Raw genomic sequence first — 15,947 nt, 5'->3', positions numbered from 1 at the left:
CCATAAGCCTGTTTTCTTGAGCTGTCTGCCATCTCCAGTGAGATTTTAGCAGCTTGCACCCCATAGATTCCCAGTTTCTCTATTACAGAGAGGGGCATGAGGTTTATCCCTGAACCAAGGTCACACAGAGCCTTAAAGATCATGGTGCCTATGGTACAAGGGATTATGAACTTTCCAGGATCTTGTCTCTTCTGAGGCAATGTCAGTTGATCCAGATCACTTAGTTCATTGATGAACAAGGGAGGTTCAACTTCCCAAGCATCAATGCCAAATAATTTGGCATTCAGCTTCATGATTGCACCAAGAAACTTGGCAGTTTGCTCTTCAGTAACATCCCCATTCTCTTCAGAAGAGGAATACTCATCAGAGCTCATGAAGGGCATAAGGAGGTTCAATGGAATCTCTATGGTCTCTAGATGAGCTTCAGAGTCCTTTGGTTCCTCAGAGGGAAGCTCCTTATTGATCACTGGACGTCCCAGGAGGTCTTCCTCCTTGGGATTCACGTCATCTCCTCCCCTCATAGGTTCGGCCATGGCGCTTATGTCAATGGCCTTGCACTCTCCTTTTGGATTCTCTTCTGTATTGCTTGGGAGAGTACTAGGAGGGATTTCAGTGATCCTTTTACTCAGCTGGCTCACTTGTGCTTCTAGATTTCTAATGGAAGACCTTGTTTCATTCATGAAACTTACAGTGGCCTTAGATAGATCAGAGACTAGATTTGCTAAATTAGAAGCATTTTGTTCAGAGTTCTCTGTCTGTTGCTGAGTTGATGATGGAAAAGGTTTGCTATTGCTAAACCTGTTTCTTCCACCATTATTAAAGCCTTGTTGAGGCTTTTGATCCTTCCATGAGAAATTTGGATGATTTCTCCATGTTGAGTTATAGGTGTTTCCATAAGGTTCACCTAAGTAGTTCACCTCTGCTATTGCAGGGTTCTCAGGATCATAGGCTTCTTCTTCAGAAGATGCCTCTTGAGTACTGTTGGATGCAGCTTGCATTCCATGCAGACTCTGAGAAATCATATTGACTTGCTGAGTCAATATTTTATTCTGAGCCAATATGGCGTTCAGAGTATCAACCTCAAGAACTCCCTTCTTCATAGGCGTCCCATTACTCACAGGATTCCTTTCAGAAGTGTACATGAACTGGTTATTAGCAACCATGTCAATGAGTTCTTGAGCTTCTGCAGGCGTTTTCTTTAGGTGAATGGATCCACCTGCAGAAGTGTCCAGTGACATCTTTGATAGCTCAGATAAACCATCATAGAATATATCCAGGATGGTCCATTCTGAAAGCATGTCAGAAGGACACTTTTTGGTCAACTGTTTGTATCTTTCCCAAGCTTCATAGAGAGATTCACCTTCTTTCTGTCTGAAGGTTTGAACATCAGCTCTAAGCTTGCTCAGCTTTTGAGGAGGAAAGTACTTGGCTAAGAAAGCCGTGACCAGCTTATCCCAAGAGTTCAGGCTGTCTTTAGGTTGAGAATCCAACCATAATCTAGCTCTATCTCTTATAGCAAAAGGGAAAAGCATGAGCCTGTAGACTTCAGGATCTACTCCATTAGTCTTAACAGTATCACATATCTGCAAGAATTCAGTTAAGAACTGAAAAGGATCTTCAGATGGAAGTCCATGAAACTTGCAGTTCTGCTGCATCAGAGAAACTAATTGAGGTTTCAGCTCAAAGTTGTTTGCTCCAATGGCAGGAATGGAGATGCTTCTTCCATGTAAATTGGAATTAGGTGCAGTAAAGTCACCAAGCATCTTCCTTGCATTATTATTATTTTCGGCTGCCATCTCCTTTTCCTGTTTGAAAATTTCTGAAAGGTTATCTCTGGATTGTTGTATTTTAGCTTCTCTTAATTTTCTCTTCAGAGTCCTTTCAGGTTCTGGATCTGCTTCCACAAGAATGTTCTTGTCCTTGCTCCTGCTCATATGACAAAGAAGAAGGAACAGAAAAATAATAATAATAATAGAGATCCTTTATACCACAGTAAGGGGATCCCTGTATGAGTAGAAGAAGAGGGGGAGATAAAGAATGTGATGTAAGGAAGAAACACAACTGTACGAATGGAAGAGATGTGAGATGAGATGTTAGGATATGAATGAATAAATAGAATAGGATGGGGGAGGTATAATTTTCGAAAATTATTTTGAAAAAGAGTTAGTGATTTTTGAAAAATGGTTTTTTGAAAAATGTTAGATATTTTCGCAAAAATTTTTAAAATTTAAAAATAAAAATAATTAGTTAATAAAAAAGAAATTTTTGAAAAAGAGGGGAGATATTTTCGAAAATTAGAGAGAGAGAGAGAGTTAGTTAGGTAGTTTTGAAAAAGTTAAGAAACAAACAAAAAGTTAGTTAGTTAGTTGAAACAATTTTTGAAAAGATAAGAAGTTAGGAAGTTAGAAAAGATATTTTTGAAAAAGATAAGATAAGAAGATATTTTTGAAAAGATATGATAGAAATTAGTTTTTTGAAAAAGATTTGATTTTTAAAATCTCAATTAATGACTTGATTCATAAGAAATCACAAGATATGATTCTAGAACTCAAAGTTTGAATCTTTCTTAACAAGCAAGTAACAAACTTCAAATTTTTGAATCAAAACATTAATTGATTATGTTATTTTCGAAAATTTGGTATAAAAATAAGAAAAAGATTTTTGAAAAATATTTTTTTGAAATTTTCTAAAATAACTAATAATTTTGAAAAAGATTTGATTTTTGAAAAAAAATTTGAAAAAGATAAGATTTTCAAATTGAAAATTTGATTTGACTCATGAGAAACAACTTGATTTTTAAAAATTTTTGAAAAAGTCAACTCAATTTTCGAATTTGATGAGAGAAAAAGGGGAGAGATATTTTTTTTATTTTTGAATTTTTTTTGATGCAAGGGAAAAACAAGAAAAATGATGCAATGCATGAAATTTTTAGATCAAAACAATGAATGCATGCATGAATGATATGAGTGTCAAGATGAACACCAAGAACATTATGAAGATCATGATGAACATCAAGAACACAATTTTGAAAAACTTTTAATGCAAAGAAAACATGCAAGACACCAAACTTAGAATTCTTCAATGCTTACGCACTAAGAATTCAAGAATGCATATGATAAACATGAAAAGACACAAAACAAAAAATCATCAAGATCAAACAAGAAGACTTACCAAGAACAACTTGAAGATCATGAAGAACACTATGAATGCATGATATTTTCGAAAAAATGCAAGATGCATATGCAAGTGACACCAAACTTATGATATGACTCAAGACTCAAACAAGAAATAGAAAAATATTTTTGATTTTTATGATTTTCTAATTTTTTTGGATTTTTATTTTCGAAAATATTATGAAAAAGAAAAAATAAGGATTCCAAAATTTTTAATATGAATTCCAGGAATCTTGCCATGTTAGTCTAAAGCTTCAGTCCAGGAATTAGACATGGCTCACTAGCCAGCCAAGCTTTCAATGAAAGCTCCAGTCCAAAACACTAGACATGGCCAATGGCCAGCCAAGCTTCAGCAGGTGATCATGGATTAGCAGCAGGTAGATGAGCAACAACTAAATTGCTCTTGATAACAAATTGCAAGCCTCAGTCCAAATAAATTTAGACATGGCTTTACAGCCAGTCAGGCTTTAGCATGCTTCATGAAACACTAGAATTCATTCTTAAAAATTTTGAATAAAAATTTTTTGAAAACATTTTTTTTTCGAAAACAAAAGAAAAATTTTTTTGAAAATATTTTTGAAAGATTTTTGAAAAGAAAACGAAAAGAAAGTTACCCAATCTGAGCAACAAGATGAACCGTCAGTTGTCCAAACACGAACAATCCCCGGCAACGGCGCCAAAAACTTGGTGCACGAAATTGTGATCTCCAGGCTCGAACAAATCCTGGTAATGGCTCCAAAGCTTGGTGCTCTGATCTTAATTCATAATTGTCACAACTTCGATACAACTAACCAGCAAGTGCACTGGGTCGTCCAAGTAATACCTTACGTGAGTAAGGGTCGAATCCCACGGAGATTGTTGGTATGAAGCAAGCTATGGTCACCTTGTAAATCTCAGTCAGGCAGATATAAAGTGATAATGGTGTTTTCGAATATTATATAATAAAATAGGGATAGAGATACTTATGTAAACATTGGTAGGAATTTCAGATAAGCGAATGGAGATGCTTTTCGTTCCTCTGAACCTCTGCTTTCCTGCTATCTTCATCCAATCAGTCTTACTCCTTTCCATGGCTGGCTTTATGTGATACATCACCACTGTCAACAGCTACTTTCGGTCATCTCACGGGAAAATGATCCAATGCCCTGTCACGGCACGGCTAATCGTCTGGAGGCATCACCCTTGCCAATGGCTTCATCTTATCCTCTCAGTGAATAATATGCTCACGCACCCTGTCACGGCACGGCTATTCATCTGTCGGTTCTCGATCATGCTGGAATAGGATTTACTATCCTTTTGCGTCTGCCACTAACGCCCTGCAATCGCGAGTTAGGAGCTCGTCACAGTCATTCAATCATTGAATCCTACTCGGAATACCACAGACAAGGTTTAGACCTTCCGGATTCTCTTGAATGCCGCCATCATTCTAGCTTACGCCACGAAGATTCTGGTTAGGAGATCTAAGAGATACTCATTCTAGCTTAATTCATGTAGAACGGAAGTGTTTGTCAGGCACGCGTTCATAAGGGAGAAGGATGATGAGCGTCACACATAATCATCACCTTCATCACGTTCTTGGGTGCGAATGGATATCTTAGAAGCGAAATAAGAAGAATTGAATAGAAAACAGTAGTACTTTGCATTAATCTTTGAGGAACAGCAGAGCTCCACACCTTAATCTATGGAGTGTAGAAACTCTACCGTATGAAAATACATAAGTGAAAGGTCCAGGCATGGCCGTGTGGCCAGCCCCTATGGTCTAAGAACAATGCGTTCAAAGATGCCTAATACAATAGTAAGAGGTCCTATTTATAATAAACTAGCTACTAGGGTTTACATGAGTAAGTATTTGATGTATAAATCCACTTCCGGGGCCCACTTGGTGTGTGTTTGGGCTGAGCTTAAGTGTAGCACGTGCAGAGGCCAATTGTGGAGTTGAACGCCAGTTTTTGTGCCAGTTTGGGCGTTCAACTCTGGTTTTGGATCCTTTTCTGGCGCTGGACGCCAGATTTGGGCAGAAGGCTGGCGTTGAACGCCAGTTTACTTCGTCAATTCTTGGCCAAAGTATGAACTATTATATATTGCTGGAAAGCCCTGGATGTCTACTTTCCAACGCAATTGGAAGCGCGCCATTTCGAGTTCTGTGGCTCCAGAAAATCCACTTTGAGTGCAGGGAGGTCAGAATCCAACAACATCAGCAGTCCTTTTTCAACCTCTGAATCTGATTTCTGCTCAAGTCCCTCAATTTCAGCCAGAAAATACCTGAAATCACATAAAAACACACAAACTCATAGTAAAGTCCAGAAATGTGAATTTATCATAAAAACTAATGAAAACATCCCTAAAAGTAACTAGATCCTACTAAAAACAATGCCAAAAAGCGTATAAATTATCCGCTCATCACAATCCATCTAAGCAAAGGCTAAAAGAATCGCCATAAATACTAAAATCATCCATAAAAACCTCCATACAGTCCTCAATAAGATCAGAGAAAAGACTCATCATGCACCTCTGGAAAGTAGCTGGTGCATTGCACAAGCAGAAGGGCATTCTCTTGTAAGCATAAGTCCCAAAAGGACATGTAAAAGTAGTCTTTTCCTAATCCTCAGGAGCTATATGAATCTGGAAATAACCTGTGTAACCATCTAAAAAACAATAATGCGATTTACCTGACAGGCGATCCAGCATTTGATCAATGAATGGAAGAGGATAGTGATCCTTACGGGTTGCTTGGTTGAGGTGTCTGTAGTCAATGCAAACCCTCCAGGCGTTCTGAACTCTGGTTTTCAGGAGCTCTCCATGCTCATTCTTCACTGTAGTGACTACAGACTTCTTTGGCACTACTTGTACTGGGCTTACCCATTCACTATCTGAGATGGGATAGATGATATTTGCCTCTAGTAGTCTGGTCACTTCCTTTTTGACAACCTCTAGGATAATGGGGTTCAGTCTTCTCTGGGGTTGATGGACAGGTCTTGCTCTCTCTTCTAAAAATATTCTATGCTCACAGACTTGAGGGTTTATGCCTACTATATCTGCCAAACTCCATCCAATTGCCTTCTTGTGCCTCCTCAGCACACTAAGTAACTGCTCTTCTTGTTGAGAAGTGAGTTCCCTTGCAATGATAACCGGAAACTTCTGCCCGTCTTCAGGGTAAGCATATTTGAGGTGTGGAGGAAGGGGTTTTAATTCTAACTTCTGATCATGTTCAGACTCTGGGTTGTCTGGAGCTGGTAACAGTGGCAAGGCACTGTCATTGTCCTCTGAGAATGTCCCCACCCTTGGACCTTGTCCTGTGTGCTTCTCTTCAAATTCCTTCTGATGGACTTCAGCCACGGTTTCATCTATAATGTCACACTTGAGGATAGAGTGATCCTCCGGTGGGTGCTTCATAATTCTGTTCAGATTGAAAATCACTACTCGGCCATCTATTTCAAAAGAGTATGTTCCTGAAAAAGCATCTAATTTAAACTTTGAGGTCTTCAGGAATGGTCTTCCGAGTAGGATTGATGATGGCTTATCTGAGGCATTCTGGGGCATCTCCAGGATATAAAAATCAATGGAAAATGTGAGGCCCTTAATGCCCACTAATACATCTTCAACAACTCCAGCCACTGTAATAATGCTTTTATCTGCTAACACAAAACGAGCTGCCGACCTTTTTAAGGGAGGGAGCCTCATAATATCATATATAGACAAAGTCATTATACTCACACATGCTCCTAAATCACACATGCAATCAGAAATTATCACACCACTAATAGTACAATTAACTATACAAGGACCTGGGTCACTACACTTTTCAGGTAAACCTCCCATTAAAGCAGATATGGAACTTCCTAAAGGAATAGTTTCTAATTCATTAATTTTGTCTTTATGTATACATAAATCTTTTAGAAACTTTGCATACCTAGGTACCTGTTGAATAACATCAAATAGAGGAACAGTTACCTCAACCTTTTTGAATATCTCTACCATTTTTGGATCAGGTTCCAGCTGCTTCCTGGGTTTCCTTGCAAGTTGTGAAAATAGAATAGGAGTGGTGTCTTCTGCAGTGTCTGCGCCTTTTGATGCTTCTTCCTATGGTCGAGCTTCTTCTTTTTCAGCTATGTCCTGTATGTCTTCTTCCTCTTCAACATCTTCTATTTCCACTACCTCTTCAGCTGAGGCGTGTTCGGGTGAGCTTGGCTCCTCCTGGTTCCTCTCCTGCAGTGTGGTTCCGGACCTCAGGGTGATGGCATTGATGCCACCCTTTGGATTGGGTAATGGTTGAGAGGGAATTCCACTGGAGCTCAAAGGTTGGTTATTGGAGTTGTTCATTGATCCAATCTGGGAGACAAGAGCCTGCAAAGTAGCGGTCAGACCATTTAGAATGGCATTAATGTTATTTTCCATGGTCTGTTGTCTCCGATCAATAGATTGTAGTAAGTCATCATTAGCAGATGAAGAAGGATAGGTAATTTGAGAGGTCTGCTGTAGGGTATTCTGTGGTCCTTCGGATTGCCTTAGGTGAGGTGCTCTGTAAGGCTGATTCTGATTCTGCTGCCTGTTGTTGTTGTTATTTCACCTCTGATTTCCCTGATTATCTCTACCTCCTCTGTTGTTGTTGTCCCTCCAAATCTGGTTAGAATTGTCTTGCCATCCGTGGTTGTAATTGCCACCTTGATTGTACCCTTGGTTGAGGCGGTCATAGAAGTTATGTGTGGCTGCCACGGTGTTGTCTTCCTACTGGAGCTGCGGACATTCATCAGTATAGTGGCTATAATCAGCGCAGATTTCGCAAACTCTCTGTGGGACTAACTGCTGGTTTTGCTGTGGTGGAGAAGGTTGAGCTTGCTGAACTTGTTGTTGATTCAATTGCATCTGCTTCAGCAAGTTGGTCATTTCACAGATACTCTGAGTTAAAGCATTAGTCTCTCTACTAGAGGATACTTCTGCAATGGCTTTTGCATGGCCTTGTTTCTGCCTGTGATTCCTAGTAGATTCAGCTAAGTCACTGATCAATTGCCATGCCTCATCAGTGGTCTTGTACTTTTTCATAGACCCATTGCTAGCACTTTCCAATGTGGTCTTATCTTGGGGCCTCATGCCCTGTGTGACTGATAAACCACTATTTTATGGTTTATCTTGTGCTCAATTGAGTGGTTTTTATCTACTCTTTACTCACTTATTCATACTATTTGCATGATTTTACATTTGCCTTCCTAATTATGTGCTTTGATTGAAAATATGTTTCTTTGGACTTATAATTGCCAATATTAATTCTCTCTTATTACCATTAGATGCCTTGATATGTATGTTAAGTGATTTCAGAGATTACATGGCAAGAATGGCTCAGAGGATGGAAAGGAAGCACGTAAAAGTGGAAGGAATACAATAAGTTGGAGAAATTGCTAAGCTGTCCAGCCTGACCTCTTCGCACTCAAACGGCTATAACTTTAGCTACAGAGGTCCAAATGACGCGGTTCTAGTTGCTTTGGAAAGCTAACGTCCGGTGCTTCGATTTGATATATAATATGCTATAGTTTCCCTGACGCTAGGCGATGCGACCGCGTGACCCATGCGGCCGCATCGCAGTGACGAAAAACCAGCGTGGTAGATTTCTTCTCCAGCGATTTCTGGGCTGTTTTTGACCCAGTTTGCGGCCCAGAAAACACAGATTAGAGGCTATAAAGTGGGGGAATGCATCCATTCAAAAACAGGCTATTCATATTCACAATTTTAGTTTTAGATGTAGTTTTTAGAGAGAGAGGTTCTCTCCTCTCTCTTAGGATTAGGATTTAGGATTTCTCTTAGTTTTAGGAGTAACTCTCAATCCCAGGTTCAATGTTCTTTTACTTTATATTTATCTCTTATTTTCAGATACTTTAATGCTTATACTAGTTATGTTTCCTATTTGGCTTATGCTACATTCACGTTATGATTTTCTTTGAATTAATATTATTTGAGGTATTTCAGTTATTATTACTTTCTTTTATTTACATGATTATTGCTTCCCATCTGAAGGTATTTTTATTCCAGTAGAATTATTTTTTCCTTTTGGTTTTGGTTAAGAAATCAGTAACTCAGGAGTTATCCAATTCAACAGCATAATTGATAATTGTTATCTTGCCAATTAAATTGAACTTCAATAATCCCAATCTTTTCTTAGGAAATAAATAGGATTTGAAGATCAAACCAGTTTGTCCCTTGACTTTCCTTTGCTTTAGTAAAGGTCAACTAAGTGGAATTAAGATTCAACTTTCATTATTATTGATAAGGATAACTAAGTCTGGACTTCCAATTTCTTATACCTTGCCAAGATATTTTATTATTATTATTATTTTATTTTACTTGTCATATAACATATTCCCTCCTTACTTCCAAAACCCCCAATTTACAATCTTCATAACCAATAATAAGAACATACTTCCCTCCAGTTTCTTAAGAAGACGACCCGAGGTTTAAATACTCGGTTATCAATTTTAAAAGGGTTTGTTACTTGTGACAACCAAAACGTTTGTAAGAAAGGTTGATTGCTTGGTTTAGTAACTATACTTGCAACGAGTATTTACCATAACTTCTAAACCATCGATCTTCCGCTCTTTCAAAATGGCGCCGTTGCCGGGGAATTGCAAACGTGTGCCTTATTATTGGTTATTGTAAATATTAAAAAAAAATTTTCAAATTTTAATCTTCAAATTTCAATTTTAAAAATTCAAAATTCAAATTTTAATTTTCAAATTCAAAAATTTGAATTTAAAATTTTCTTTTATTTTTGTTTTTAAATTTTTATTAACTAACTATGAGTTCTCACCCCTCTCGCTTCAAGTTTGATTCCAATGTTGTTGTTAGGAATGGAAACTATAATGAGAACATGCATCAAGGTTGGAAGAATCAAAACTGGGAGGAGCCACAAGGATTTGATCAACCCTCATGGCAACAACCACCTCCAATGGACTATCAACAACTATTCTATGATGCATATCAAGGCAATGGCTACGGTGAGCAATCTTTTGATTATCAACAACCACCACCATACACTTATGAACCCCCTCTTCAACATAACTTTGGACCACCAAACTCACAAGCCCCTTTCCACCATTCACCTCCATATGACCCTAACCCTCAACCACCATACCAACCACCTTATGAGCCATATGAACCATATATAGAACCACCCCAATTCCAACCCAATTACTCACAAGAACCACCACTTCAATATTCACCATCTCCATATCCATCAATCCAAGAGCACTATGATCCTATTTATGAAAGCCGAGTGCATCAAGAGACAAAGGATCGTTTCAAGGAAACAGTGGATCGATTTCAGGCAACCATTCGTCAATTGGAACAAGAGAAAAATCAATTAGCTTCCCAACGTTTGAACACTCAAAGAACCCTCATGGCTTCATGTGGGCAATCTAATGAAGAACGTAGCATGAAGGAGACATTAGAAACTCCAGTGGATAGTAAAGAGCATGAATTTGTACTGGAACAAGTGGAGGAAGCCGGAATTATTGAAGAAGAAGGAGTGGTTGAAGACTTAGGAGATGCAGAACCTCCATGGGAAAGTCCAGTCATAGAACCCCCTTTCAAGACGTTTGAAATTGATGCTGATGAGGGTGTACAACCTCCAAGGCACATCACAGTTGAAGACTTGGAAGAGGTTGATCAAGAGATGGAGATTCAAGAAGAAGAAGCACAACCTCCCATGCCCTTGGAAAGCAATGAAGAGGTGATTAAATTAGAAGAAAGCTACCAAGAGGAAGAGGTTGAAATTGAAGAAGCTTGCAAAGAGGTGGTAATTATCAGAGAAAAGAACAAGGGAGTGGAGCTTGCAATTTCATTAAAAACACCTCCCCCTAAGTTGCCATCATCCTTCACAACATTCAAGTGGGTAAAATTCATATCCCTTAGCTTTCTAATTCCACTTGAATATGGGCTACTGGAGACGGATGGTCAACTTAGAGCTCTTTGTAACATTAAGAGTAAGAGGAAGATGGCCAGTGGTAAGAATTGTCCTGCAAGGTTCATCATGGTTGGAAGCTTTAAGTTTAAACGCAAAGGTTGGTGTAAAGCTCAACTGAATGGGTCTAGAAAGTTGTTTGGTAGCTGCAGTGAGAATTCAAATTACTTATCTCCCAGTTGGAAAAATACAGATCCCGACAAAGATGGGTGTAAAAGCAAGATTTAGGATCCTAGAATCTGCTCTGACACTTGTTACCCCGGGAGCCTAAGAATCTGTTTGAAGCTTCTTAAGGGCTTTACATGCTTAGTTTGGGACCCCGGAGGTTACTGGAGATACAAACATTGGTGGAGATTCCTGGATGAGTTCAAACACAAGCCACCATAACAAGTAGCTCACCAAATGTCCAACTTAAGGACTTTAACTAAAAGTGCTAGGTGGGAGACAACCCACCATGGTATGATCGTTTCTTTTTCAATTTTCTTTCATGTTGTTTGTTTTTATTTTATTTTAATTTTCATTGAACCTGGAAGTTTTCATAGCATTCACATTAAGCATTGCATTATGCATATTGCATTAAAAAAAAAAGCACACACGCGACGCGGTAGCGTCGCTGACGCGTCCGCGTCACCAGTGCAATGGGAAAAAAAGAAAACGAACAGAAAGTCATGCGAGAGCGTGGCTGGAGGCGTGCCAATGGCACAAATCGTCCCACGCGACCGCATCGCTGATGCGACCACGTCATATGGGAATAATAGCCTCCTACGCGACCGCATGCCCCCGGTGGCCACGTGACCAAGATTTCGACGTCAAAGTGGTGCACACCCGAAAGTTGTGCGAGAGTGGTGCTGGATTGGTGCTGAACGCATAATCCTTCCCACGCGGCCGCGTGACCTACGCGACCGCGTCATATTCCTTTAAAGCCCACTCACGCGATCACATGCCCCATGCGATCGCGTCGCTTAAAATTTGGCACTAATATGATTTTGAATAGAGAGTTGTGCGAGCGCGAGGCTGCCCTTGCGCCAGTAGCATAAACTGTGTCACGCGACTGCGTGACCGACGCGACCGCGTCAATCCTTATAAGTGCAAGTCACGCGACCGCGTGCCCCACGCGTCCGCGTCGATTGCGCCGCACAGCTTATCCTAATTTGCCAAATATCTTATCTTTTCTTCCCCAATCCTAATTTCTTCCATCTTTTCTTCTTTCTTCTTTCTTTCTTACTTTATCTTTTTAACTTCTCATCTTTTTTTTTTCACTTTCATTCTATTTTACGTAATTTATTTACATACTTTCATTCATTGCATTTTAATTTTGTGCATATTTTTCTTTTCTTTTCTAAAGTTATTATTTTACCATTGGTGTCACTTGTTCATATTCAATTGTTGTGTCTTTTCTGGTATTATTTGGTGCTTAGTGACTTGTTTACACTGTCGGGTAATATTATTTCAATCAATGCTAATCTTTTATGATATTTGTATTCCTCTTTGCATTGACATGAGCTTATACTATCTTTCATTACCCACACTCTCCCTCCTATGTTTCAAATCTTGTACCACTGGCATGCCATGGCTTCTATTGTTTTCTCACTTGCATGTTGTAGCTACCATATAATTGAGACCCTCATCATTTGGCATTAACCCACCCATACTTCATTTATTTTCTTATCTTTATTACTGGGTTACTTTTTCTTCCCTTTTTCTTTCAGGATGGCCACCCGAAAGGGAACCGGAAGACGTTTACATGGGGAGACAGACAAGTCCATCTGCACAATCTTTAGAGAAAAGCATCAGTTGGAACAACCCGTCCACCTGCACATCTTAGCATGCACCGAGGACGGTGCAATCTTTAAGTGTGGGGAGGTCGATACCGATCTCCATGGGTTAGTTACTCTTCTATCTCAACACCAATATTTTATTTTCTTTGTTTGTTCATTGTTGCATTTGCATATTTTGCATATTTGTTTGATTTTATGCATTTAGCTACTACTTGGTTGAAGTAATATTTTCTTTTTCAAGAAACCTTTTAGAGCATTTCACTAATTTGAATAAAATGTAATGTTAAACTTGTTTGAAGAAATATTATACTGGAACATGGTTTAGAGCTCGAACACACAAAACCAGTGAGATTTTTAAGCCTATTTGAATTGGTTGCATTTTATCAACCAATAATTTATTTTTAGTGTGTGTTTTCCTCTCTAAAATTGTGATCTTTGTCTTGCTTGATTCTATATTTCCATTATTTGATGTATGCATACACTTACATGATTGAGGCCTTTGTTTCACTAAGCTTACATACCCATATGGCCTTACCTTTCATTATCCTTTGCAAACCAATTTGAGCCTATTTTACCCCTTTGTTCTTTACTTTAGCACATCATTAACTCTAAGCAGAAAACAATAATATCCTTAATTTGAATCCTTGGTTAGCTTAGACTAGTGAGAGTACTTATGATTTAAGTGTGGGAAATTGGGTTTGGAAATATTTAGTTTGAGAATTGAGTATGTTAGAATTTTCTAAAAATGTGAAAGAAATGTTTAGGACATGTTCATGCATTCAATAAATTAATCATATGCATTGAGAAAAACAAAAGAAAAAAAATATATATATATATATATATAAAGAGAAAAAAAGAAAAGAAAAAGAGCAAATAAGTAAAAGGGGACACAATGCCCCAAAATATGTGGTGAAAGCAATGCATATGAGTTGTACTTGAAATTAGAATGTATGAATATGTGAAAAACATGGTTAATGGACAGTTAGGTTTTGTACTTTGATTACATGGATTGTCTAAAGTTAGGTGGAAAAAGTTCAATTTAATTAAGGATTCAGATTTTAGTCCACTTGACCAAATACAATCCTACCTTGACCCTAACCCCATTACAACCCTTAAAAGACCTCTTGATTTGTGTATCTGTGCATTAAATTTTTGTTGATTGTTAGATAAAGAGCAAGCCTTAGAAAGCAAGGATAGTAGAGAATTGAGATAATCAAACCTTAAACACATGAGTGATTAGAGTGTATACACTTCCAGTGAGGGTTCGATGCTCGATTCTTTGTTCCCGGCTTTCATGAGCTATTTTCTTCTTGCAAGTCTATTTGTACTCTATTTTGTAATTTGAATTAGTGAAATCCAGTTCATATTTGTTCTTAAAAGACTTATTTACTTTTAACCAAGTAGGTAGAAATATTCTACATGTAGTTGCATTCATAGGTTGCATTTCATACATTCTACCATTCCTCTTCATTCTTTATAGCTTCTCTTGAGCTTAGCATGAGGACATGCTATTGTTTAAGTGTGGGGAGGTTGATAAACCACTATTTTATGGTTTATCTTGTGCTCAATTGAGTGGTTTTTATCTACTCTTTACCCACTTATTCATACTATTTGCATGGTTTTACATTTGCCTTCCTAATTATGTGCTTTGATTGAAAACATGTTTCTTTGGACTTATAATTGCTAATATTAATCCTCTCTTATTACCATTATATGCCTTGATATATGTGTTAAGTGATTTCAGAGATTACAGGGCAAGAATGGCTCAGAGGATGGAAAGGAAGCATGCAAAAGTGGAAGGAATACAATAAGTTGGAGAAATTGCTAAGCTGTCCAGCCTGACCTCTTCGCACTCAAACAGCTATAACTTTAGCTACAGAGGTCCAAATAACGCAGTTTCAGTTGCGTTGGAAAGCTAACGTCCGGGGCTTCGATTTGATATATAATATGCTATAGTTTCTCTGACACTAGGCGACGCGACCACGTGACCCATGCGGCCGCGTCGCAGTGACGAAAAACCAGCGTGGCAGATTTCTTCTCCAGCGATTTCTGGGCTGTTTTTGACCCAGTTTGCAGCCCAGAAAATACAGATTAGAGGCTATAAAGTGGGGGAATGTATCCATTCAAAAACAGGCTATTCATATTCACAATTTTAGTTTTAGATGTAGTTTTTAGAGAGAGAGAGGTTCTCTCCTCTCTCTTAGGATTAGGATTTAGGATTTCTCTTAGTTTTAGGAGTAACTCTCAATCCCAGGTTCAATGTTCTTTTACTTTATATTTATCTCTTATTTTCAGATACTTTAATGCTTATACTAGTTATGTTGCCTATTTGGCTTATGCTACATTCACGTTATGATTTTCTTTGAATTAATATTATTTGAGGTATTTCAGTTATTATTGCTTTCTTTTATTTACATGATTATTGCTTCCCATCTGAAGGCATTTTTATTCCAGTAGAATTATTTTTCCCTTTTGGTTTTGGTTAAGAAATCAGTAACTCAGGAGTTATCCAATTCAACAGCATAATTGATAATTGTTATCTTGCCAATTAAATTGAACTTCAATAATCCCAATCTTTTCTTAGGAAATAAATAGGATTCGAAGATCAAACCAATTTGTCCCTTGACTTTCCTTTGCTTTAGTAAAGGTCAACTAAGTGGAATTAATATTCAACTTTTATTATTATTGATAAGGATAATTAAGTCTGGACTTCCAATTTCTTATACCTTGCCAAGAGATTTTATTATTATTATTTTATTTTACTTGTCATATAACATATTCCCTCCTTACTTCCAAAACCCCCAATTTATAATCTTCATAACCAATAATAAGAACATACTTCCCTGCAGTTCCTTGAGAAGATGACCCGAGGTTTAAATACTCGGTTATCAATTTTAAAGGGGTTTGTTACTTGTGACAACCAAAACGTTTGTAAGAAAGGTTGATTGCTTGGTTTAGTAACTATACTTGCAACGAGTATTTACCATAACTTCTAAACCATCGATCTTCCGCTCTTTCAGTGACATAACCGAGTAACACTATCTTGTC

General features: G+C 38.0%; 1 non-coding gene across 1 annotated transcript; it reads left to right on the top strand.

Moving 5' to 3' along the window:
* Positions 1-1,292: 1,292 nt before the first annotated feature.
* LOC148548954 (small nucleolar RNA R71) lies at positions 1,293-1,400 on the top strand. Its single transcript, XR_015898277.1, has one exon. It is a non-coding gene; the product is annotated as a small nucleolar RNA R71 (small nucleolar RNA).
* Positions 1,401-15,947: the final 14,547 nt, after the last annotated feature.

The sequence above is a fragment of the Arachis ipaensis genome, chromosome B8 (genome assembly GCF_059453495.1).
Source record: "Arachis ipaensis isolate K30076 ecotype BB chromosome B8, ASM5945349v1, whole genome shotgun sequence".
NCBI lineage: Eukaryota > Viridiplantae > Streptophyta > Magnoliopsida > Fabales > Fabaceae > Arachis > Arachis ipaensis.
Note: the sequence above shows the minus strand (reverse complement) of the source record. Positions and strands in the feature narration are given on the sequence as shown.